The sequence below is a fragment of the Hypanus sabinus genome, chromosome 19 (assembly GCF_030144855.1).
Source record: "Hypanus sabinus isolate sHypSab1 chromosome 19, sHypSab1.hap1, whole genome shotgun sequence".
In the NCBI taxonomy this organism is placed as follows: domain Eukaryota; kingdom Metazoa; phylum Chordata; class Chondrichthyes; order Myliobatiformes; family Dasyatidae; genus Hypanus; species Hypanus sabinus.
In genome coordinates this window covers 1,539,967-1,566,212 of record NC_082724.1, presented here as the reverse complement: position 1 = coordinate 1,566,212, position 26,246 = coordinate 1,539,967, and positions in this window count along the sequence as shown.

Sequence of the window (26,246 nt, the reverse complement as noted above, 5' to 3'; positions counted from 1 at the left end):
GGTGCTGTGCATTGAAACAGTATTGATTAGAGAGTTTAAAGTAAAAGAACCCTTGGGGAAAAGCGATCATAATATGATTGAATTCACCCTGAAATTTGAGAAGCTAAAATCGTATGTATCAGTATTAGTGGAGTAAAGGGAATTACAGAGGGATGAGAGAAGAATTGATTGGATAAATAACATTGGCAGGTATGATGGTGGAGCAGCAATGGCTAGCATTTCTGGAAGCAATTCGGAATGCACAGGATAGAATACTTCTTCCTCTTTTGGGATTTGTATAAAGGAAAGATGACATAACCATGGCAAACAAGAGAAGTCAAAGCCTACGTGAAAGTGAAAGAGAGGGCATATAATAAAGCAAAAATTGGTAGTAAGTTACAGGATTGGGGAGTTTTAAAAACTAACAGAAGGCAACTAAAAAAGTAAACACAAGGAAATCTGCAGATGCTGGAAATTCAAACAACACACACAAAATGCTGTTGGAACACAGCAGGCCAGGCAGCGTCTACAGGGAGAAGCACTGCAGACGTTTTGGGCCGAGACCCTTCGTCAGGACAACTAAAAAAGTTTAAGGTAGAGATGGAATACAAATGTAAGCTAGCCAATAATATTAAGAGGATATTAAAAAATTCTTCAGATACACAAAATGTAAAAGGTTGAGAGTGGTATTGGACTGCTGGAAAATTATGCTGGATAGGTATTAATGGGGGACAATGAAATGGTGTATGAACTGATTAAGAATTTTGCATCAGTCTTCACTGTTGAAGACCCTAACAGTATAGTGGAAGATCCAGGTGTCAGGGGCATGAATTATCTGAAGGTTCTTGGGAAACAAAGTTCTAACGGTAGATAAGTCACCTGGACCAGATGGTGTACACCCCAGAGTTTTGAAAGAGATGGCTGAAGAGATTGTGGAGGCATTGGTAATGATCTTTCAAGAATCACTAGTTTCTGGAATGGTTCCTGAAGACTGGAAAATTGCAAATATCACTCCACTCTTCAAGAAGGGAGAGAAACAGAAGAAAGGAAACTATAGGCCAGGTAGTCTGACCTCAGTGGTTGGGAAGATGTTGGAATCGATTAAGGATGAGGTCTCTGGGTACTTGAAGGCACATGATAAAATAGGCCACAGTCAGCATGGTTTCCTCAAGGGAAAATCTCGCCAGATAAATCTGCTGGAATTCTTTGAGGAAATAACAAGCAGGATAGACAAGAGAATCAGTTGATGTGTACTTGGAGTTTCAGAAGGCCCTTGATAAGATGCCCCACGTGAGGCTGCTTAACAAGCTACGAGTATCACAGGAAGCTTCTAGTGTGGATAAAGCAGTGGCCGATTAGCAGAAGGCACAGAATGGGAATAAAGGGCACCTTTTCTGACTGGCTGCCAGTGACTAGTGGTGTTCCTCAGGGGTCTGTGTTGGGACCGGTTCTTTTTACATTATATGTCAATGATTTGGATGATGGAATTGATGGCTTTGTGGCTAAGTTTGAAGATAGGTTGAGGGACAGGTTTGAGGAAGTAGAGAGGCTACAGCAGACTTAGATTAGGACAATGAGCAGATGGAACAGTGTCGGGAAGTGTATGGCCATGCACTTTGGTGGAAGAAATGAAAGGGTTGACTATCTGCTAAAATTGAGAGAAAATACAGAAACTGAGGCACAAAGACCATAAGATATAGGAGCAGAACTAAGCCATTTGGCCCATCATGTTTGCTCTGCAATTTCATCATTGCTGATCCAATTTCCCTCTCAGCCCCAATCTCTTGGCTTCTCCCCATATCCCTTCATACCTTGACCAATCTCAGCTTCTGCCTTAAATATACATAAAGACTCGACACCCACAGCTCCCTGTAGCAAAGAATTCCACAGATTAACCAGAAAGTGGTGAAAGAAATTCCTCATTTCTGTTCTGTTCCTCCCTCTATTCTGAGGCCATGTCCCCGGTCTTAGACTCTCCAATCTTCTCCACATCCACCCTTACAACATTCTATAGGTTTCAATGAGATCGCCCCTCAGTTTTCTGAAAAAGGTAAATTCAGGCTCTGAGCCATCAAACCCCCTTCATATGACAAGCCATTCAATCCTAGAATCATTTTCGTGAACCTCATTTCATAGGTCTCCAGTTTCAGCACATCCTTTCTAAAATAAGGGGCCCAAACCTGCTCATACTCAGTGAGGTCACACTAGTGCTTTATAAAGCCTCAAAATTACATCATTGCTTTTATATTCTAGTCCTCTTGAAATTAATAATAACTTTGCACTTACCTTCCTCACCACAGACTCAACCTGTAAATTAACTTTTAGGGAATCCTGCAATGGACTCCCAAGTCCCTTCATACCTCAGTTTTTTTGTATTTTCTCTCCATTTAAAAAATAGTCAACCCTTTCATCTCTGCTACCAAAATGCATAACCATACACTTCCTGACACAATATTCCACCTGCCACTTCTTTGCCAATGCTCCTAATCTGTCCAAAGTCCTTTTGTAGCCCCTCTACATCCTCAAAGCTATCTGCCCCTTTATCCATCTTCATATCATCAGCAAACTTTGCAACAAAGCCATCAATTCCATCATTCAAATCATTGACATAGAACGTAAAAGGAATTGTTTCCAACACAGATCCCTGTGGAACACCACTAGTGGCTGGCAGCCAAATAGTAAAGGTTCCTTTTAGTCCCATTCTTTGCCTCCTGCCATTCAGCTCTGCTTTATCTATGCTAGTATCTTTCCAGTAATACCAGGGGCTTGTAGCTTGTTAAGCAGCCTCACATGGGCACCTTATCAAAGACCTTCTGAAAATCCAAGTACACAATATCAAACGATTCTCCTTTGTTTATCCTGCTTGTTATTTCTTCAAAGTATTCCAATAAATTTGTCAGCCTAGATTTTCCCTTGAGGAAACTATGCTGACTATGGCCTATTTTATCATGCCCTTTCAACCCTAACCACATCCTTAACCAGCGATCCCAACATCTTCCCAACCACTGAGGTTAGACTAACTAGCCTATATTTCCCTTTCTTCTGTCTCTCTTCTTGAAGAATGGAGTGATGCTGGCACTGTTCCTGTCTTCTGGAACCATTTCCAAACCCAGTGATTCTTGAATGATTACTCCTAGTGCTCCACAATCTCTTCAGTCACTTTTTTCAGAACCCTAGCATTTCCACCATCTGCTGCAGGTGACTTATCTACCTTCAGACCTTTCATGAAACTGAAAGTGGGTAAGTCACCTGCACTTGTGAAGTGATGGTAATTTCACAAATTTCTGACCCTCTGGAACTTCCACCACACTGCTGGTGTCATCCACAGTGAATACTTAATTCCCCAACAGTTCATCTATCATTTCCTTGTCCCCTATTACTATCTCTCCAGCACTGTTTTGCAGAGGTCCAATATCCACTCTCATCTCTCTTGCACTATGGATCTGAAGAAACTGTTGGAATCCTCTATTATTGGCTAGCTTACTTTCATATTCCATTTTTACTTTCTTAAATGACTCTTCAGTTACCTTCTGTTGGTTTTTAGAAGTTTCCCAATCCTCTAACCTGACACTATTTTTTGTTCTATATGCCCTCTTTGGCTTTGATTTCTTTTGTTAGCCATGAATGTGTCATTTTTCCTTTAGAAATATTCTACCTTTTTGGGATGTATGAACTCTGTGCCTTCCAAATTGCTTCAAGAAATTTCAGCTATTGTTGCTCTGCCATCATCCCTGCCTGTGTTCTTTTCCAAATTCTCTCACATGCATCTAATCTTTTATTCTTCTGTAATAGTAATACATTTGAGTTTAGCTTCTTCCTCACATTTCAGGGTGAATCCAACCATATTATGATCATTTACTCCTGATTGTTCCCTTACCTTAAGCTCTCTAAGCAATTCAAGTTAATTGCACAACACGAAATCGAAAATAGCTGGTGCATTAGTGGGCTGAACCACAAGACATCTTGTAGGAGTTCTAGAAATTCTCCCTCTAGATGTCCAGAACCAAGTTGATTTTCCTAATCTAGCTGCATATTGAAATCACCCCAGACTATTGTAACATTGCCCTTCAGCATTCATTTTGTATCTCCTGTTGTAATTTGTAGACCACATCCTTACCATTGTTTGGGCAGCTGTATTAATCCCTATCAAGATCTCTTTATGCTTGCAGCTCCTTAGCTGCACACACAACGATTCAACACCTTCCAACCCTGTCACCCCTTTCTAATGATTTGATTTCTTTTTTTAAATTAAATCAGAGCATGCCACCCCTCTGCCTGTCCTTCTAATACAATGTGTATCCTTGGACATTAAGCTCCCAGCTATAATCTTCTTTCAGCCATGATTCAATGATGTCTGCAACATCATACCTGCCGATCTGAGACTGTGCTGCAAGTTCATCTACCTTATTCTAAATATTGCACACATTCAAATACAACACCTTCAGTTCTGTATTCACCCTTTCGACTTTGTCTGACTTTTTCATTGCAACTCATTCTGTTGACTGCAATTTTGCCCCATCATCAGCCTCTACTTTCTAGGAGAGCGTAAAAAGGGCCTGAAGGGCCATTGGGGACTTAAGTCACCCCAACCACAAACTGTTCCAGCTGCTACCATCCGGGAAACCGTACCACAGCATTAAAGCCAGGACCGACAGGCTCCGGGACAGCTTCTTCCACCAGGCCATCAGACTGATTAACTCACGCTGACATAAATTGTATTTCTATGCTACGTTGACTGTCCTGTTGTAAATACTATTTATTACAAATTACTATAAATTGCATATTGGACATTTAGATGGAGACGTAACGCAAAGAATTTTACTCCTTGTGTATGTGAAAGATGCAAGAAATAAAGTCAATTCAAAACAGATTGCCTTTGTTTGTAAACCAACTACTACATCCTCTACATTATCCCTTCAGTTCCCAACCCCTGCCAAATTAGCTTAAACCCTCCTGAACAACTCTAGCAAGTCTGCCCACAAGGATATTGGACCCCTCAGGTTCCGTTGTAACCCATCCTTTTGTGCCGATCCTACCTTCCCCAGAAGAGATCCCAATGATTCATAAATCTGAACCCCTTCCCCCTACACCATTTACTCAGCCACACATGCACCTGCCAAATCATCCTATTCTTACCCTCACAGGCACGTGGCACAGACAGCAATCCAGGGATAACTATCCTGAAGGGCCTGTTTTCCAGCTCCCTAAAATCTCTCTTCAGTACCTCCTCACCTTGTCTCCTATGTCATTGGTGTCAATATGCATCAAGATTTCTGGCTGCTCACCCTCACCCTTGAGAATGTAAGGGATCTAATCTGAAACATCCCTAACCCTGGCTCCAGGCTGGCAACATACCATCCGGGTGTCCTTATGCTGTCCACAGAATCTCCTACCAACACTACAGTTCTCTTCACCTCCTCTTCTGAGCCACAGCACCAGGCCCAGTCCAGAGACCTGGTCACTATGGCTGCCCCAACACCCTTCCCCAATAGGTCATCCCTGTCAACAATATCTAAAGTTATATACTTGTTATTAAGGGGAATGCCACAGGTGTAATGTGGCTGTGCATTTCCCCTCCTTCTCCTGACAGTCACCCTATTGCCCATCTCCTACAAGCTACCTCCCTGTAGCTCCTGTACGTCACCTCCTTATTTTCCCATACGAGTTGAAGGTCATTGAGCTGCAAATCCAGTTCCTTAATAGGTTCTCTCAGGAGCTGCAACTTGGTGCACCAGGTGCTGATGTTTATCTGGGAGAATGGAGGTCTCCCAGACTTCCCACACTCTGTACAGACCACTGCTCCTGGAGGCATTCTGTGCTCTAACAGACAAGCAATGAAGACATTCACCAGATACTCTACCACCTAAGCCTGATGAGCCAAAGCTGCTCTAAAGACTGGCACACACAAGAATGGCCACTCTGCCCTTTCTAACCCATCCCTATCTGTTGATTTGGTTGCTGCACGACTCAGATTCTGCCTTTTAAATCTTGATCATGGACCTGACTGAAAAGGCAACTCTTTTTGTGCACTTGCATTTTCCTTCAGCTTGTCAGCCAAGTCAACCTCGTGCCTTTTCAGCCCTCCTTATTCCTTCACTGTTCCTTTGTATTTCTAATACTCCATAAACACTTCATTTGTTCCTACCTGCCTTTTCTCCAGGGCCTCATTATCTTTTGAAAACCAAGGTTCCTGGCACCTGGTATCTTTATCTGTTATTCTGACAGGGACATACAAACATTGTATTCTTAACATTGCATTTTTGAAGGCATCCATCCTACTTACCAAGGCCACCTGTGTCAGAAAGCATCCTGTTCCAATCCACACTTGCCAGATCATTTCTGATACCATCAACTCTGGCCTTCGCCAGTTTAGACTCTCAACCCATAGACCAGACCTGTCTCTTTGCATATTTACTTTGAAACTAATGGCATTGTGATCAGGGTGCAAGGTGTCCCCCTACACAAACTTTTGACACCTGCCCTGTCTCATTCTCCAATAACAGATCCAGTATAACACACTCTATTGGGTCTTCTATGTCTTGATTAAGGAAACCTCCTGAACACATTCCGCAAACTTTATCCTATCTTGCCCTTTTACAATATGGGAGTCCCAGTCAATGTGTAAAGTTGAAATCACCTATTATAACAACCTTGTGTCTTGCAACAGTCTAAACTCTATAAATCTGTCCCTTAAATTCCCCAGACTATTGGGTGATCTGTAACATAGCCACATTAGTGTGGCCATACCTTTCTTATTTCTCAGTTCCACCCTTAATACCTCACTAGATGAGTTCTCCTGCCTGATCTGACCAAACACTGCCATGACATTTTCCTTAACTGGTAATGCCACCTCTCCTTTAATCTCTCCTCCCATTATGTCAAGTCTAAAACAGAACCCCAGAATATTGAGCTGCCAGTCCTGCCCCTCCTACAACCAAATCTTAATGGCTACAACATCATAATTCCAGGTGTTAATCCATGCCAAGTTCATCTGCCTTTCCTACAATACTCCTTACATTGAAATACACACCACTCAGGGCACCAGTCACACCGTGCTCAACCTTTTGATTCCAGACTGTCTGAGGTCTTACCAACATCTGTCTCCACAAACTCTCTATTATCTGACTATGGAAGCTTTGTGATTGGTTATCAGGTCTATCCATACTATCCTTTGGCCTTAACAGTCACATACTTACAGATACAATGTTCCAACTATCTTCATCCAGCACAAGAGACACCTCCTTATATACCCTCGTGAGTGAGCAAGGCATGGGTGCGGCTTAATGCTTGATCCTGATTGGCTGGATCTGAATTGCCTTTTCTGATTGGTTAGATTGAATTGTTCTGATTGACCAATCTTTTTTAGGCTGGATTCTCTTTAGGAGTGTGTGGTCCCAGGCTGGAGCTATCTCTGCACTTAGACCCAAGGTTTAGATCCCCCACATGCTCCATCTCTAGTGATTGGCTAATCTTTCTCTTGTAGGCATTTTCTTCCCTGCCAACGATGTTGGCCTAATCAAGCCTTGGTTTAATGAGCATGACAGGCAGTGTTCAGTGATCCCACTTTGTTCTACTCTCAGTTTTTTTTTAAAGGCACTCTTGTGTTCTGCTGTCCCGGTCTTCAGTGGCTTTCTAGTCCCACCAATGTATAATTCTTGGCACGGTGTTAGAGGTAATGGAGTAACTTCCCATTTCTAACATCATGCCAATGGAACTAAAAGCAGTAAAGGAGCTGAGGAGCAGTAACAACATCATAGTGTTGCTGTCAGACGAGGCCAAAGCAGCTGTAGTGCCAGATAGAGTGGAGTACGAGCAGAGGCTGCCCACCTAAAGTCTGCTGTTGATTTCACTCTGCTTGGTACTAGAAATCCAGAGCCAAATACTGACACCAAATGCAAAATGCTGGCAAAAAAAGAAACAAGGGAGGATGTGGTTAAGGTCAGAGAGAAGACTAACCCACCTTATTAATTGTTTGCCAAAAAATACACAGATCTGGAATACCATTAAGGCTGATTGTTAGTTGCACAGGAACAACAACACACACACTTCCCAAGTTGTTAGTTGGGGTGTTAAATCCTTGAGTGGCATTGCATCAGATGTGGCAAACAGTAGAAGCTTTGTGGAAAAGATTAAGACCTTCAAATTGATGCAGAAATGTAGTTAACTACATCAAAGCTCACCATACACATTTCTTAACTATGATGAACAAAAATGTTTCATGGAAAGAAAAGACATCATTGAATTGCCAGCTTAACTGAAGTTGTGTGTGTTTTGCACAGTTTTCCAGTTTGGTGAAAATTTCTACAAACAGAAGGAATGGGATGGCCAGGGAATCTCCTCTGTCTCCTGTACTAATTAATTTTGTTGTGGTACAGCCTTGGCCACAACAATACAAAAGCCAGACTTATGGCTGCACTGTGTGGATGACACATTGATCCTATTGTCAGGGAGTGTTAGAAGCATTTTTAAACACATTTAAACAATCAGAACAAAGTCATAGGGCACTTGGCCATTTTTAGATGTTATGGTAAAACTGATGGTAGACAAGCTGGAGTTGAGTGTTCACAAGAAGGTGGCTCACACAGACCAGTATCTGAATCTCTGGTCAAGTCATCTAAAGAAGACTATGTTTGTCATTATTCCAAGCCTGGCACTAAGAGAATATCTGGTACACAACTAGAGTTACAAAAGAGTAAGAGTCTGAGAAGCATTCAAGAGAAATTACTACCCTCTGTGCATAATTGAGAAAGGAATGGTGTGTGATACAGCACCACAACAAAGACAGCCTCCAGACAGAACAGGAATTGGGTCATACAGTGGCAGCTTAACTGAAAAGCTGACCAATTTGCCAAAAATATGGTGTCTAGTTATAAGCAAAAAAATGAGAACACAATTAGAAAAAGACTAAGCAAAGTGGCACCTAGAAGACCCAAAGGACAGTAAGGGACGTGCACTCCATACAGCTATCACCATACCAAAAAGTACATATTGGTGAGATTGGAAGGCCACTGAAGACCAGGATAGCAGAACTAAAGAATCACTAGAAATGGAGCATGTGAGGGTCCTAATGCAAGTTCCATGAGTGTAGAGTTAGCTTCAGGAATAGACAATTTAGATCCAGCCAATCAGCATTGAGCATTAACTCCCACCCATACCCTGCTCACTCAGGAGTATACAAGGTGGTGTCTCAAGGGAACTTGTCATTTGGAGTTGTTTGGCTGGTTGGCTTGAGGTTGAGAAGCGGTCATTAGTGGCACTGGCTGTGAGGATATTGGGAAATAGTGTAGGTTCAAGTGGGGAGAGGATCTGGAAAGGGAACCAGAAATGGGGACTTCAGGTGAGGGCAGGTTGGTGGGAGCAGGTTAGAAGGAAGTTGAATCTAGATCTGGAAAATGGAAAAAGAAACATAATATTGAAATGATTTCAAGTGACAAAGAGGAAGGGTGGGATATTTTGAATATAGGACAGAAGACTTCAAGTTATTGACCTGGAACAGCCACCCTCCATCAATCCCATTAAACTAACTACAAAGCTAAAAGTGGCCATAGGGAATATAGATTGCTCTCATACTTTAAGTGTGGAGAGGTATTACTTGTTTGTAAGGATAAAAAGCAGTGTGAGAAGGCATTATGACTTAAGACTTTACTTGGCAAAAAGATTGTATCTATGTTACCTTATGAAAATAGAGGTTTTAAGGGTGAATGTTAAGGATGATGTGAATTTCTGCAATGAAAGGTGTTGTCATATTATTCAAATTGTGGTGGAAGTGATTCCCATTAAAAAGGACATTAATATGAGATAGTCAACCATGGTGGACTGAGGGGTGTGCAGAGACAGTTAGGGAGAGAAACAAGGTGTTTAGGAAAGCTAAGAAGAATCACTCTCCAAGAGACCTAAATAAGTATAAAAGGGCACAGGCCGAGGTGAGGGAAGTAGTAAAGGCTGCAAAAAGATTTACTGGAGGTCATATTGTGATAGTATTGAAAGGGGTATTAAACTTGGAGATGTTTGGAAAATGATTTAAAATGGGGAAGATTCATAGGGCTAATAACTTTCCAGTATTGAATAAAGAAGATAACATGATTGTTGCTGAAACAGAGAACGTTGAGGTACTGGCTTGGTCATTTGCTGCAATTCATAATCAAGATAATTGAAGTGAAGAGGCTGAACAAGATTCTAAGTGAATATCCTAATGTGTTGGAACCGAGCTGTAGCAATGATAGTATTAATGATGTAGAGTTACCTTGTACTATTAACAGCTTTTTAAAAATTCACACAAGTCAGACAGCTTCAGGAAAGGATGATATGTTATTGTATATTTAAAACATGTGGCCACAACTCTTTATATTAACATTTCTGAATCATATTTGTAATATAGGCCATCTTCCTTCACATCCCATTTGTGTAAATTTAAGGAGCATATGATAATAGAGTAGTTGAATTATATTTTGGAAACAAGATCAGAGCAGATTTGGAAGGGTGGAACGACTTGGATTCAGGTTTATGTTTGGGAGATGATATTAGGAAAGCACAGGGAAATAAAGTTGTAATAGCAGTATTCTTTGATATAGTAAAAGTATATGATATGTTATGGAGGGAGGGTCTTTTGATTAAATTATGGAAATTAGGAGTAAAAGGAAGGCTATATAAAATTTTTCCTGAGTTTTTAAAAAAAATGGACTGTCTACGCAGGTAAGGGTAGGAAAGGTACATTCATGCTTCTATGAGATGGAGAATGGGACTCTACAAGGCAGTATTTGTAGCGCTTTATTGATTAATATTATGATTAATGATATTTTCTGAGATCGGTACTGGGGTGGATAAATCAATTTTTGTAGATGAAGCTTTATGAATCAGAGGGAATATTTTCAACTTAATTGTATATAGGATGCAATTAGCAATAAATAGGGTCACACAGTGGGCAAATATCTGGGGTTTTAATTACTGTAAGCTTAAAACCCCAAGTTCTGTTTTACAAAGAGGATCAATAGACATGCAATTAATTTGAAATTTTATAGTCAAACTCTTGAAGTAGTGTCATTCTAGAACTATTATATACAAACCCCATTTCCAGAAATGTTGGGATATTTTCCAAAATGCAATAAAAACAAAAATCTGTGATATGGTAATTCATGTGAACCTTTATTTAACTGACAAAAGTACAAAGAAAAGATTTTCAATCGTTTTACTGACCAACTTAATTGTATTTTGTAAATATACACAAATTTAGAATTTGATGGCTGCAACACACACAACCAAAGTTGGGACAGAGTTAAAATAAGATTGAAAAGTGCACAGAATATTCAAGTAACACTGGTTTGGAAGACTCCACATTAATCAGGCTAATTGGTAGCAGGTGAGGTATCATGACTGGGTATAAAAGTAGCGTCCATCAAAGGCTCAGTCTTTGCAAGCAAGGATGGGTCGTGGCTCACCCCTTTGTGCCAAAATTCGAGAGAAAATTGTTAGTCAGTTCAAAAGGAACCTTTCCCAACGCAAGATTGCAGAGAATTTAGGTCTTTCAACATCTACAGTACATAATATTGTGAAAAGATTCAGAGAATTCAGAGACATCTCAGTGCGTAAAGGGCAAGGTCGGAAACCACTGTTGAATGCACGTGATCTTCGAGCCCTCAGGCAGCACTGCCTAAGAAACCGTCATGCTACTGTGACAATTATAGCCACCTGGGCTCGGGAGTACTTCGGAAAACCATTGTCACTTAATACAGTCCGTCACTGCATCCAGAAATGCAACTTGAAACTTTATTACAGAAGGAGGAAGCCATACATCAACTCTATGCAGAAACGCCGGCGAGTTCGCTGGGTCTGAGCTCATCTCAGATGGACCAAAAGACTGTGGAACCATGTGCTGTGGTCAGATGAGTCCACACTTCAGCTAGTTTTCGGAAAAAACAGGCGTTGAGTTCTCCGTGCCAAAGATGAAAACAACCATCCTGATTGTTATCAGCGAAAGGTGCAAAAGCCAGCATCTGTGATGGTATGGGGGTGCATCAGTGCCCACGGCATGGGTGAGTTGCATGTATGTGAAGGTACCATTGACTCTGAGGCATATATTGGGATTTTAGAGAGACATATGTTGCCATCAAGGCGATATCATTTCCCGGGACATCCATACCTAATTCAGCAGAACAATGCCAGACCACATTCTGCACGGGCTACAACAGCGTGGCTTTGTAGACACAGAGTGCGTGTGCTTGACTAGCCTGCTGCCAGTCCAGATCTATCTATTGAAAATGTATGGCGCATCATGAAGAGGAGAATCAGTCAACGGAGAGCACGGACTGTTGAGCAGCTGAAGTCTTATATCAAGCAAGAATGGACAAAATTTCCAATTGCAAATCTACTACAATTAATATCCTCAGTTCCAAAATGATTAAAAAGTGTTATTAAAAGGAAAGGTGATGTAACACAATGGTAAACATGCCTCTGTCCCAACTTTTGTTGAGTGTGTTGCAGCCATCAAATTCTACATTTGTGTATACTTACAAAATACAATTAAGTTGGTCAGTAAAACTATTGAAAATCTTTTCTTTGTACTTTTGTCAGTTAAATAAAGGTTCACGTGAATTAACGTATCACAGATTTTTGTTTTTATTGCATTTTGGAAAATATCCCAACTTTACTGGAAATGGGGTTTGTATTATAAGACACTTATAGAATACATAAAACTGTTGGATTGATGGGAGAAGCCGGTAAAACAAGAAGGGAAGGAATTGTATTGACTTGACTTGGCATTCTATGATTAATTATTCCTTGTATCTTGTTAGGAAACGTCACTCTGGGTTGTGTAGGAGGTGTTGCCATCATTTTGAAACAGTTGAACATGATCTTTTACAATGTGAAGCATACAAAGTTGAAAGAAAGCAAATGCAGGCTGCACTACTAGCTTTGGGAGTTAATAGTTTTCATTAAGAACTTTGTTATGGAGTGACATTGATTTAATTCACAATATTGTCTTTCATTATTTAAAATCTGTAGGTTTTTCTGGGGTAATTTAGTTTTCATAGAAAACCTACAGCACAATACAGGCCCTTTGACCCACAAAGCTATGCTGAACATGTTCTTACCTTAGAACTACCTAGGCACACCCATAGCCCTCTAGTTTTCTGAGCTCCATGTATCCATACAGGAGTCTCTTAAAAGACCCTATCATTTCTGCCTCCACCACTGTCACCGGCAGCCCATTCCACACGCACTCACCACTGTCTACGTAAAAAAACTTACCCCTGACATCTCCTCTGTACCTACTTCCAAGCACCTTAAAACTGTGCCCTCTCGTGCTAGCCATTTCAGCCCTGGGAAAAAGCCTCTGACTAAACACATGATCAATGCCTCATTATCTTGTACACTTGTTCTTTTGAACAAGAACTAGTACAGGTTTTATTTCCCAACTCTACACCACTCTCCAGTCCAGTTGTTGGTGGTAATGAACCTTTAAGCTGGACTGTCAACCGCCATAAAAAGTCAGAAGAGTATTTGTCATTTAACTAACTTGTGCCTGAGGAAGACAGTCTGTTTACCGTTGAAATATTGCAGTCGGTATCTGTAAGTATGTAATTGTTGAGGCCAAAGGACAGTATGGATAGATCTCCACTATCTGTTCTATTACTCTGGTTCCCATTTCCCTGCAACTTTAGTTTAAACCCAATCGTCCAGTATTAACAAGCTTCCCACTGGGATATTAGTCTCCCTTCAGTTCAGGGGCAAACTGTCTCTTCTGTACAGGTCCCACCTTCCTTGGAAGAGATATCTTATGCCCGCCCTCCTACACCAATTCCTTAGCCATATGTTAAACCGTATAATCTGTCTATTTCTGATCTCCACATCATTGTTTACTACATTTTCATCTGCCATTTGAGGATGTGACCAAACACATTGATAAAGGAAGAGCAGTAGATGTAGTGTATATGGATTTCAGCAAGGCATTTGATTAAGTACCACATGCAAGGCTTATTGAGAAAGTAAGGAGGCATGGGATCAAAGGGAACATTGCTTTGTGGATCCAGAAGGCTAACAGTGATTGTAGATGGGTCATATTCTGCATGGAGATCGGTCACCAGTGGGTGCCTCAGGGATCTGTTCTGGGACCCTTACTCTTCATTATTTTTATAAATGACCTGGATGAGGAAGTGGAGGAAGTGGAGGGATGAGTTAGTAAATTTGCTGATGACACAAAGGTTGGAGGTGTTGTGGACTGTGTGGAGGGCTGTCAGAGGTTACAGCGGGACATTGACAGGATGCAAAACTGGGCTGAGAAGTGGCAGATGGAATTCAACTCAGATAAGTGTGAGGTGGTTCATTTTGGTCGGTCAAATATGATGGCAGAATATAGCATTAATGGTAAGACTCTTGGCAGTGTGGAGGATCAGAGGGATCTTGGGGTCCGAGTCCACAGGACACTCAAAACAGCTGAGCAGGTTGACTCCGTGGTTAAGAAGGGGTACGGTGTATCAGCCTTCATCAATCATGGAATTGAATTTAGGAGCTGAGATAATGTTGCAGCTATATGGGACCCTGGTCAGACTCCACTTGGGAGTACTGTGCTCAGTTCTGGTCGCCTCACTACAGGAAGGATGTGGAAGCCGTAGAAAGGGTGCAGAGGAGATTTACAAGGATGTTGCCTGGATTGGGGAGCATGCCTTATGAGAATAGATTGAGTGAACTTGGCCTTTTCTCCTCAGAGAAAAGGAGGGTGAGAGGTGACCTGACAGAGGTGTATAAGATGATGAGAGGCATTGATTATGTGGATAGTCAGAGGCTTTTCCCCAGGGCTGAAATGGTTGCCACAAGAGGACACAGGTTTAAGGTGTTGGGGAGTAGGTACAGAGGAGATGTCAGGGGTAAGTTATTTTACTCAGAGTGGTGAGTGTGTGGAATGGGCTGCCGGCAACGGTGGAGGAGGCTGATATGACAGGGTCTTTTAAGAGACTTTTGGATAGATACATGGTGCTTAGTAAAAGAGGGCTATAGATAAGCCTAGTAATTTCTAAGGTAGGGACATGTTTGGCACAGTTTGTGGGCCGAAGGGCCTGTATTGTGCTGTAGGTTTTCTATGTTTCTGTATTATTCACATTATCTCTGCCTGGCACATTATACTCCATCTTACCCTCTCAAATAGCTCCCCACATCCCCCTGCCTGCACCCCAGGTCCCCCCACACTTGCTAACCCACCTCTCTCGTATCACTTGCGCAGTAAATGCTGCCTCACAGTTCCAAAGGTTCAGTCCTCACCTCAGACGCTGGAATGGAGACAAGTGGAGACACAAGGCACTGCAGACGCTGGAATCTAGAGCAAACAAAAAAAAGGCACTCAGTAGGTCATGCAGTACCTCTGGAGGCAAAGGCAAAGGCTCAGACAGCATTTTAGTTTCCAATCTCCCTCAGGATCAATAAAGTATGTCTGTCTGTTAAGCTGGTGAAGGTTTCAACCCAAAATGTCAATTGTTTATTTCCCTCCACCAAGTTCTGGGTTCTTGTCACCTCATCACAGGAAGCTTTAGAAAGGGTGCAATGGAGATTTTCCAGGCTGCCTGGACTCGAGGGCATGTCTTATGAGGTTAGGTTGTTAGAGGTAGGGCTTTTCTGAGGAGAGGGGGAGGATGAATGAGTTGAGATGCATAGATTGAGTGGAGAGCCCAAGACTTTTTCCCCAGGACAGGAATGGCTAATGCCAGAGGAATTTTAAGATTAATAGAGAAAGTATGGGGGTGGGGGGGCAGTGTCAGAAGTAGGTCTTTTTACAGAGAGGAGTCGGTGTGTGGAACACCCTGCAGGGGTGCTGGTAAAGGCAAGTATATTAGGGACATTTAGGAGATACTTAGACACATGGATGATAGAAAAGTGGGGGGTTACATGGCAGGGAAGGGTTGGATTCATATCGGAGTGGATTAAAAGTTTGGAACACTAACATCAGCTGAAGGGCTACACTCTACTGTAATGTTCTGTTCCTTTAGCTAATTGTGTTGTTTCAGCTCTGTGTGGAGACTGCCTGTGACCACAGTTCACTCTGTGTAGCCCAGTTCCCTCCTCATGCCAAAGATCATACTGACAGGTCACTGAATTCCCTCAGTATGGATCAAAATGGCAGAGATGCAAGGGCAGAAAATGCTTGAGGTCAGGCAGAGTCAGAGACCTCTGGTTAGAGCAAAGAAGGAGATAAAGGAATCTCATCAACAGGTTGGGAAAGTTCAGAGAGAATGTAAATTTAAGTTGACAGAGGGTGTGGATTGACACATGGAACTATGACATTATAGCCATTAGTGTAAGAGGACTGGCAGCTTAATGTTCCAGGGTTCTGATGTTTCAGATGTGATAGAGGCAGAGGGATGAAGGGTGGGGGGGGGGGGTGGCATTGCTAGTCGGGGAAAATGTTACAGCAGTGCTCAGACAGGACAGATTCAAGGGCTTGTCTACCGAGGCCATATGGGTGGAGCTGAGAAACAGGAAAGGTATGACCACATTAATAGGGTTGTATTATAGACCATCCAATAGACAGTGAGAATTGGAGGAGCAAATCTGCAGAGAGGTAACAGACAACTGCAGGAAACAAAGTTGTGGTAGTAGGGGATTTTAATTTTCCACATATTGATTGGGACTCCCATACTGTTAAAGGTCTAGATGGGTTCGAGTTTGTAAAATGTGTTCAGGAAAATTTTCTAAATGAATATATAGAGGTACCAACTAGAGAGGATGCAATATTAGATCTTCTATTAGGAAACAAGTTAGGAAGACTGACGGAAGTGTGTGTAGGAGAACACTTTGGTTCCAGTGATCAAAACACCATTAGTTTCAACTTGATCACGGATAAAGATAGATCTGGTCCCCAGGTTGAGGTTCTAAACTGGAAAAAGGCCAAATTTGAAGAAATGAGAAAGGATCTAAAAAGTGTGGATTGGGACAGGTTGTTCTCTGGCAAGGTTGTGATTGGTAAGTGGGAGGCCTTCAAAGGAGAAATACTGAGTGCAGAGTTTGTATGTTCCTGTCAGGATTAAAGGCAAAGTGAATAAGAATAGGGAACCTTGGTTTGAGGGATATTGGAAATCCGATAAAGGGACAGATTTATGACAGGTATAGACAACAAGGAGCAAATAAGGTGCTTGAGGAGTATAAAAAGTGCAAAAAATACTTAAAGAAATCAGGACGGTGAAAAGACAACATGACGTTGCTTTGGCAGTCAAGATGAAGGATAATCCAAAGAGCTTCTACAGGTATATTAAAAGCAAAAGGATAGTAAGGGATAAAATTGGTCCTCTTAGATCAGAGTGGTCGGCTATGTATGGAACCAAAAGAAATGGGGGAAATCTTAAATGGATTTTTGCATCTGTATTTACTAAGGAAACTGGCAAGGAGTCTATGAAAATAAGGCAAACAGGTAGTGAGATCAAGGAACCTATACAGATTAAAGAGGAGGAGGTGCTTGCTGTCTTGAGGCAAATCAGAGTAGATAAATCCCCAGCACCTGACATTGTATTCCCTCGGACCTTGAAGGAGACTACTGTTGAAATTACAGGGGCCCTGGCAGATATATTTAAAAATGTAGGTATCCACGGGTGAGGTGCCAGACGATTGGAGGATATCTCATGTTGTTCTGTTCTTTAAAAAAGGCTCTAAAAGAAATCTGGGAAATTATAGGCCAGTAAATTTGACATCAGTAGTAGGTAAGTTATTGGAAGGAGTACCAAGAGATAGGATCTACAAGTATTTGGATAGACAGGGACTTATTAGGGAGAGTCAACATGGCTTTGTGTGTGGTTAAATGTGACCTACCAGTCTATTAGAGTTTTTCAAGGAGATTACCAGGAAAGTGGCTGAAGGGAAGGCAGTGGATGTTGTCTACATGGATTTCAGTAAGGTCTTTGACAAGGTCCCGCATGGGAGGTTGGGTAGAAAGGTTCAGTCGCTGGGTATACATGGTTATGTAGTAAACTGGATTAGACGTTGGCTCAATGGGAGAAGCCAGAGAGTGGTAGTGGAGGATTGCTACTCTGAGTGGAGGCCTGTGACTAGTGGTGTGCCACAGGGACCAGTGCTGGGTCCATTGTTACTTGTCATCTATATCAATGATCTGGATGAAAATGTGGTAAATTGGATCAGCAAATTTGCTGCTGATACAAAGATTGGAGGTGTAGTGGACAGTGAGGAAGGTTGCAAAACTTGCAGAGGGATTTGGACCAGCTGGAAAAATGGGCTGACAAATGGCAGATGGAGTTTAATACAGACAAGTGTGAGGTATTGCACTTTGGAAGGACAAACCAAGGTAGAACATACAAGGTAATTGGTAGGATACTGAGGAGTGCAGTAGAACAGAGGGATCTAGAATACAGATACACAATTCCCTAAAAGTGGAGGCACAGGTAGATAAGGTCGCAAAGAGAGCTTTTGGTACATTGGCCTTTATAAATCAAAGTATTGAGTATAAGAGTTGGAATGTTATGGTGAGGTTGTATAAGGCATTGGTGAGGCCAAATTTGGAGTATTGTGTACAGTTTTGGTCACCAAATTACAGGAAGGATATTAATAAGGTTGAAAGAGTGCAGAGAAGGTTTACAAGGATGTTGCCGGGACTTGAGAAACTGAGTTACAGAGAAAGGTTGAATAGGTTAGGACTTTATTCCCTGGAGCATAGAAGAATGAAGGGAGATTTGATAGAGGTGTATAAAATTATGATGGGTATAGATAGAGTGAATGCAAGCAGGTTTCCCCCCCCCCCCCCCCACTGAGGCTAGTGGAGAAAAAAAAATAGGACATGGGTTAAGGGTGAAGGGGGAAAAGTTTAAAGGGAACATGGGGGGGGGGCTTCTTCACACAGAGTGGTGGGAGTGTGGAATGAGCTGACAGATGAAGTGGTAAATGCGGGCTCACTTTTAACATTTAGGAAAAACTTGGACAGGTACATGGATGAGAGGGGTTTGGAGGGATATGGTCCAGGTGCAGGTCAGTGGGACTAGGCAGAAAAATGGTTCAGCACAGCCAAGAAGGGCCAAAAGGCCTGTTTCTGCACTGTAATGTTCTATGGTTCTAAGTATATGCAGTGCAAGTCACTGGACACTATTCTGATTTATTTTCTTTTGGGTATTTACAGGTAAATAAAGAAATAATTGACCAGTACTACATTGAAAATTAATACTTGTCTTGAGTGACCACAGTACTACTACCTTTAACAATTAATAATCTCCTGGGCCGATTGCAGTACTAATAGATTTAACAATACTCAAATGACCCCTGTACTACCTTTAACAACTAATAATCGACCAGAGTGACTGCAGTACTACAATGAACAATTAAAACTCTACTTGAGTAACCACAGTACTAATAGATTTAACAATTAATAAGCAACTGGATTGACCACAGCACTACTACATTGCATGGAGGTGCAGGTGCAATAAGAGCATTCCTATGCAAGTACAGAACATGTAAGACAGTCTCCATAAAAGGGAAGGTACTAGTGAAGCGGTCATTGTCAAAATCTTCTTACTCAGAGTGGTAAGACTTTGGAATTAGAGGCATGAGAGAGGAGCTTGCCCCAGTGGACTGGAGGGGGAAACTGGCAGGGATGACGGCAGAGCAGAGGTGGCTGAAGTTTCTGATAATATTTAACAAGGTGCAGAATGGATACAGTGCCTATAAAAAGTATTCACCACCTTGGAAGTTTTTATGTTTTATTGCTTTACAACATTGAATCATAGTGGATTTATTGTGGTTTTTTTGATACTGATCAACAGAAAAAAACTCGTGTCAAAATGAAAACTAATTTTTACAAATTGGTCTAAATTTACTGCAATTATTAAACATGAAATAATTGATTGCATAATTACTCACCCCCTTCAAGTCAGTATTTAGTAGATGCACCTTTGACAGCAATTACAGTCTTGAGTCTATGTGGATAGGTCTCCATCAGCTTTGCACATCTGGACAATGCAATTTTTCCCCATTCTTCTTTACAAAACTGCTCAAGCTCTGTCAGATTGCATGGGGATTGTGAGTGAACAGCCCTTTTCAAGTCCAGCCACAAATTCCCAATTGGATTGAGGTCTGCACTCTGACTTGGCCACTCCAGGATATTAACTTTGTTGATTTTAAGCCATTCCTGTGAAGCGTTGGCTTTATGCTTGGGGTCATTGTGTCGCTGAAAAACAAATCTTCTCCCAAGTCACAGTTGTCTTGCAGATGAAATTAGGTTTTCCTCCAGAACTTACCTATATTTTGTGGTTTTGATAACGTATCATGTTTGGCTTTTGCCAAATATGGTGTTTAGTCTGATGGCCAAAAAGCTCAATTTTGGTTTCATCAGACCATAGAACCTTCTTCCAGATGACTTCAGAGTCTCCCAGATGCCTTCTGGCAAACTCTAGCCAAGATTTCATGTGATTTTTTTTAAAACAGTGGAATTCTCTTTGCCACTTTCCCATAAAGCTGTGCCTGGTGAAGCATCTGGGCAACAGTTGTTGTATGCACAGTCTCTCCCATCTCAGCCACTGAAGCTTGTAACTCCTCCAGAGTTGTCACGGGTCTCTTGGTGGCCTCCCTCACTGGTCCCCTTCTTGCACAGTCACTCAGTGTTTGAGGACGGCCTGCTCTAGGCAAATTTACAGCTGTGCCATATTCTTTCCATTTCTTGATGATTGATTTAACTGCACTCCAAGGGATGTAGTGACTCAGAAATTTTCTTGTATTTAACTGCCAAGCAAGAGCCTTATGTGATCTTTCACCTAGTTCATAATATCTCTGTTTAGTTCTCATAATTGCTTTTTCTGTTCGGTATGTCTGGAGCGCATTATATTGAAGCTTCTTATTGACAAGTTGTCTTCGTTTTTCTTCTGTCATATATCTTTGAGGTTCTTTTTCTAATTTTGTAATCTCTTTTTCCAATTGATCTATTTCTATCATATATTCCTTCTTAATTTTAGAAGTATAACATTATCTGACCTCTCAAATATGCCTTCATTGCTTCCCACAATATAAATTTATCATCAACTGAATGTGAATCTGTATCTAAAAAAAACTGAATCTGCTTTTTCATAAAATCACAAAAAATCTTGACGTTTTAGTATTATTGTGGCGACCCACTTCCTAGCGCACTTGAACCGGCTCACAAATAGCCAGTGCGCCGGCATAAAGGCCAGTCCCAAAAGGGCGCCAGGTCTGCTTCACCAACAAAGGGAAAAGCTTGTGCGGGACTGTGAATACGTGCCTCCTACAGCATCCGTGCCTGGGGAGGGCAGGATCAGGGAGGCTTTAAAGCGAGGCTGCGAAGTTCGAATAAAATCTTCTTTAACTGCAGTTTACTGGCTCCGTGTCGTTATTTCAGCGCTGTGTGTAGCACACCGCTACAATATTGAATTAAATCTCCATCTATAAATTGATTCCTCTTTATCTATCATTATCATTATCAAAGGAGAATGATCTGACAATATTCTTGCTTTATATTCCATATTTTTCACTCTGTCTTGAATATTCATTGTTAATAGGAAAAAATCTATCCTTGAATAAGTTTTATGTCCATTTGAATAAAATGAATAATCTCTTTCTTTTGGGTTAATTCTTCTCCATATATCAATCAAATTTAAATCTTTCATCAATGATAAAGTTAATTTTGCTACTTTTGATTTTGTGACAACCTTTGTTGATCTATCTAAAACTGGATCCAGACAAAAGTTAAAATCTCCACCTATTAATATTTTGTCATGTGCGTTAGCCAAATTCAAAAAGACCTCTTGTATACATTTTACATCATTTTCATTTGGTGCATAAATATTCATAAGAGTCCATAGTTCTGAAAACATTTGACAATGTATAATTACATATCTCCCTGCCAAAGCAATTAATACATTTTGTATTTTAATTGGTAAATTTTTATTAACCAAAATTGCAACTCCTCTTGCCTTTGAGTTAAATGAAGCTGCAATAATATTTCCAACCCAATCTCTTTTTAATTTCTGATGTTCTATCTCTGTTAAGTGTGTTTCTTGTAAAAAAGCTATATCTATTTTCATTTTTTTTTAATGTGTGTTAAGATTCTTTTTCTTTTCACCGGTCCATTAAGCCCATTAACATTTAAACTTTAAAAATTCAGTCAATTAGTCATTATTTTCAATTGTGTTACTCCAATCTATAATAATACCTAATCTTTCAACTTTCGTGGTACCTTGGGGAATCTTTTTAAAATTCTCCATGTTGCTATGTGTCTCCCCACCGATCATCCAGGCAAAGAAAGAAAGACAGAAGAAAAATCGATTATTAAGAAAAAAACAAAATACCCCCCTACTAATGTTGTGGATAAAAAAGAACTCAGCATTACCCCCCTCTGTTGTACGGGTCATGGCAATTGCCATGATTACACACGTGAATCCCGTAGCAATTGATCCAAAGCTCCCCCAGCTCCCCCGCGACATAAAAAAGTATATATATGAGAAGAAAAAACCAATGGGCTGCACCAGTGATGATTTGGTGTGTCATGTTAAAGGGGGTGAGTACTTATGCAAACAATTATTTTGAGTTTTATATTTGTAATTAATTTAGATCACTTTGTAGAGACCTGTCTTCACTTTGACATGAAAGAGTCTTTTTTTGATGATCAGTGTCAAAAAATGAAAAATTAAATCCACGGTGATTTAATGTTGCCAAACAAGAAAACACAAAACTTTCCAAGGAGAAGAATACTTTTTATAGGCACTGTATGTGCCTCAGAAGTTGTTCTCACATGGCAGGGGTAGGCAACCATGGCAGACAAGGGAAGTTAAGGACTTAAGGTCAAGGAAAGGGTATATAAGGTAGCAAAAGTGAGTGGGAAGCTGGATGACTGGGAAGTTTAAATTCCAACAAAAGTCAACTTAAAAAAGCTATAAGAAGGGAAAAGATGAAATATGAGGGCAAACTAGTCAATAATATAAAGCAAAACTTTTTTTTCATTATTATAAAGAGTGAAAGGGAGGTGAGAGTTGATATTGGACCACTGGAAAGTAATGCTGGTGGGGTAGTACTGGGGGACAAAGAAATGGCAGATGAATTTAATGGGTATTTTGCATCAGCCTTCACTGTGGAGGACACTAGCAGTGTGCCAGAGGTCCATAACTGTGGGGGAGCAGAAGTGAGTGCCATTGCTATTGCAAAGGAAAAAGTGCTGGGCAAACTGAAAAGTCTTTGCAGACTGGAGATTCCCAGCCTCCCAGACGGCCACATTTGCACCAGATGTGTCAAGCTGCATCTCCTTAGGGATTGTGTTAGGGAAATGGAGATGCAGCTCGATGACCTTCGCCTGGTGAGGGAGGGTGAGGAGGTGATAGGAGCTATAGGCAGGTAGTCACACCAGGGCCTGGAGAGGCAGAAAAGTGGGTAACAGTCAGGAGGAGGAAGGGCAGGAGTCAGAGGCTAGAGAGCACCCCTGTGACTGTACCCCATGACAATAAGTACTCCAGCTTGTTGAGGAGAAACAGCCTACCTGGGGGAAGCAACAGTGGTCACACCTCTGACACAGAGTCCATCCCTGTGGCTCAGAAGGGTAGGAAAAGGAAGAAGGCAGCAGTGATAGGAGATTGTATAGTTAGGGGGTCAGACAGGCGATTCTGTGGATGCAGGAAAGAAGCACAGATAGTAGTTTGCCTCCCAGGTGCCAGGGTCCAGGATGTTTCAGATCGCATCCATGATATCCTGAAGTGGGAAGGAGAACAGCCAGAGGTCGTGGTACATATTGGTACCAACGACACAGGCAGGGAAAGGAAGGAGGTCCTGAAAAAAGACTGCAGGGAGTTAGGAAGGAAGTTGAGAAGCAGGACCTCAAAGATAGTAATCTCAGGATTACTGCCTGTGCCTTGTGAGAGTGAGAATAGGAATAGAGAGAGGTGAAGGATACATGTGTGGCTGAGGGATTGGAGCAGGGGTTTCTGCTTGTATTGTCTCAATGTATTGATGGACAGAATGATTTGTCTACATTTCATGCAAACTCTGTATCTCAGTACATATTAAACCAACATCAGCACCAAACCAGGCCCTTCAGCCCATCGAGTCTAAACATAAGAACATAAGAAATAGGAGCAGCAGTAGGCCATCCTGCCCATCGAGCCTGCCCTGCCATTCAATAAGATCATGCCTGATCTGTCCGTAAACTCAGCTCTATCTACCTGCCTTTTCCCCATAACCCTTAATTCCATTACTATGTAAAAACCTATCTAACTGTTCCTCAAATATATTGAGTGAAGAAGCCTCAACTGCTTCCCTGGGGCAGCGAATTCCACAGATTCATCACTCTCTAGGGAAAAAGTTTCTCCTCATCTCCATCCTAAATCTTCTCCCCTGAATCTTGAGGCAATGTCCCCTAGTTCTAGTCTCACCTACCAATGGAAACAACTTTCCTACTTCTGTCTTAACTATGCCTTTCAAAATTTTGTATGTTTCTATAAGATCCCCTCTCATTCTTCTGAACTCCAGAGAGTATAGTCACAGGTGACTCAATCTCTCCTCCTAGGTTAACCCCTTCATCCCTGGAATCAACTTGGTGAACCTCCTCTGCACTGCCTCCAAAGCCAGTATATCCTTGCTCAAGTATGGAGACCAGAACTGCACACAGTTCTCCTGGTGCGGCCTCACCAGTACCCTGTACAGTTGCAACGTGACCTCCCTGCTCTTGAATTCAATCCCTCTGGCAATGAAGGTCAGCATTCCATTTGCCTTCTTAATAGCCTGTTGTACCTGTTCTTGGGAAACTGAAAGGTCTGAAGGTAGATAAGTCACCTGGACCAGATGGTGCACACCCCCAGGGTTCTGGAAGAGGTGGCTGGAGAGATTGTGTAGGCTTAGTAAAGATCTTTCAAGAATTACTAGATTCTGGAATGGTTCCAGAAGACTGAAAAATTGCAAATGTCACTCCACTCTTCAAGAAGGGAGAGGGGTAGAAGAAAGGAAACTATAGGCCAATTAGTCTGACCTCAGTGGTTGGGAAGATGTTGGAGTCAATTATTAAGGATAAGGTTTCAGAGTACATGATGAAATAGATAGGAGGGAAATTCTTACCCGACAAATCTGTGGAATTCTTTGAAGAAATAACAAGCAGGCTAGACAAAGGAGAATTGGTTGATGTCCTGATGACGGGTCTCAGCCTGAAACATCAGCTATTTATTTTTTTCCATTGATGCTGCCTGGCTTGCTAAGATCCTCTAGCATTTTGTGTGTGTTGCGAGAATCGGTTGATATTCAGCTGCCAGCGACTAGTGGTGTTCCACAATGGTCTGTGTTGGGAGTGTTTTTTTTAATATGTTATATGTCAAAGCTTTAGATGACTGAATTGGTGGCTTTGTGGCCAAGTTTGATGAAGATATGAAGACGGTTGGAAGGGCAGGTAATTTTGAGCAAGTTGAGAAGTACAGAAAGACTTAGACAGGAGAATGGGTAAAAAAGTGACAGTTGGAATATGGTGTCAGGAAGTGTATGGTCACGATGAAATGGCGGAGCAGACTCAATGGCCAAATGGCCATATTCTACTCCTGTATCTTTTGGTCCAGTAATTTCTCTAATATTCTCTAACATGGTTATTTCCTGTGTTGTCTCTCACACCTCTTATAAACAGAGGTGTAGCACTGCACACTTTCCAGGGGGCGGGGCACTTGTCAGACTATGGGGCAGGGATTGGTGAGACAAAGCACAGAATGGTGCAGCCCTAGCTGTGAGCGGCAGCTCAGAAGCTGACCAGTGGTGGGGGTAGGGGGTTGGAGAGCATTGGACAGTGGGTGTAGGGTGGAGAGGAGTGAGACTGGGAGTGGAGAGTGAGTCTGGGGGGTTGAAGAGTGACACGGTGGGGGAGTGGAGTGTGAGACTGGGGACTGGAGAGTGACACCGGGGTTGCAGAGTGAGATTGGGGTCTAGAGAGTGAGATGGGGTGAAGAGTGAGACTGGGGGTTGGACCCTGTGAGAGCTGGGAGGGGTGGGTGATGTAAGCTCGGGTCCCTCTGAGTATGGCAGATGTGTGCCCCTCCTGTGAAGCAGGATGGAAGCTACCCTTCCCACCTCTCTCGGTCCAGTTAATGTGGGGAGAGCTGAGCTGCCAAATGAAATATAAGACACTGGTGAGGTTGAATAGCTCAGGACTATTTCTGGGGGTGCAGGAGATTTGAGAGAGGTATATATATTTATGAGGGTATCAAGATGGTAAATGCAAGCAGGCTTTTTCCACTGAGGATGACTGAGACTAATAGTAGACATCATAGGTTAAGGGTGAAAGGGGAAATGTTCCAGGGGAACCTGAAGGAGAAGTTCTT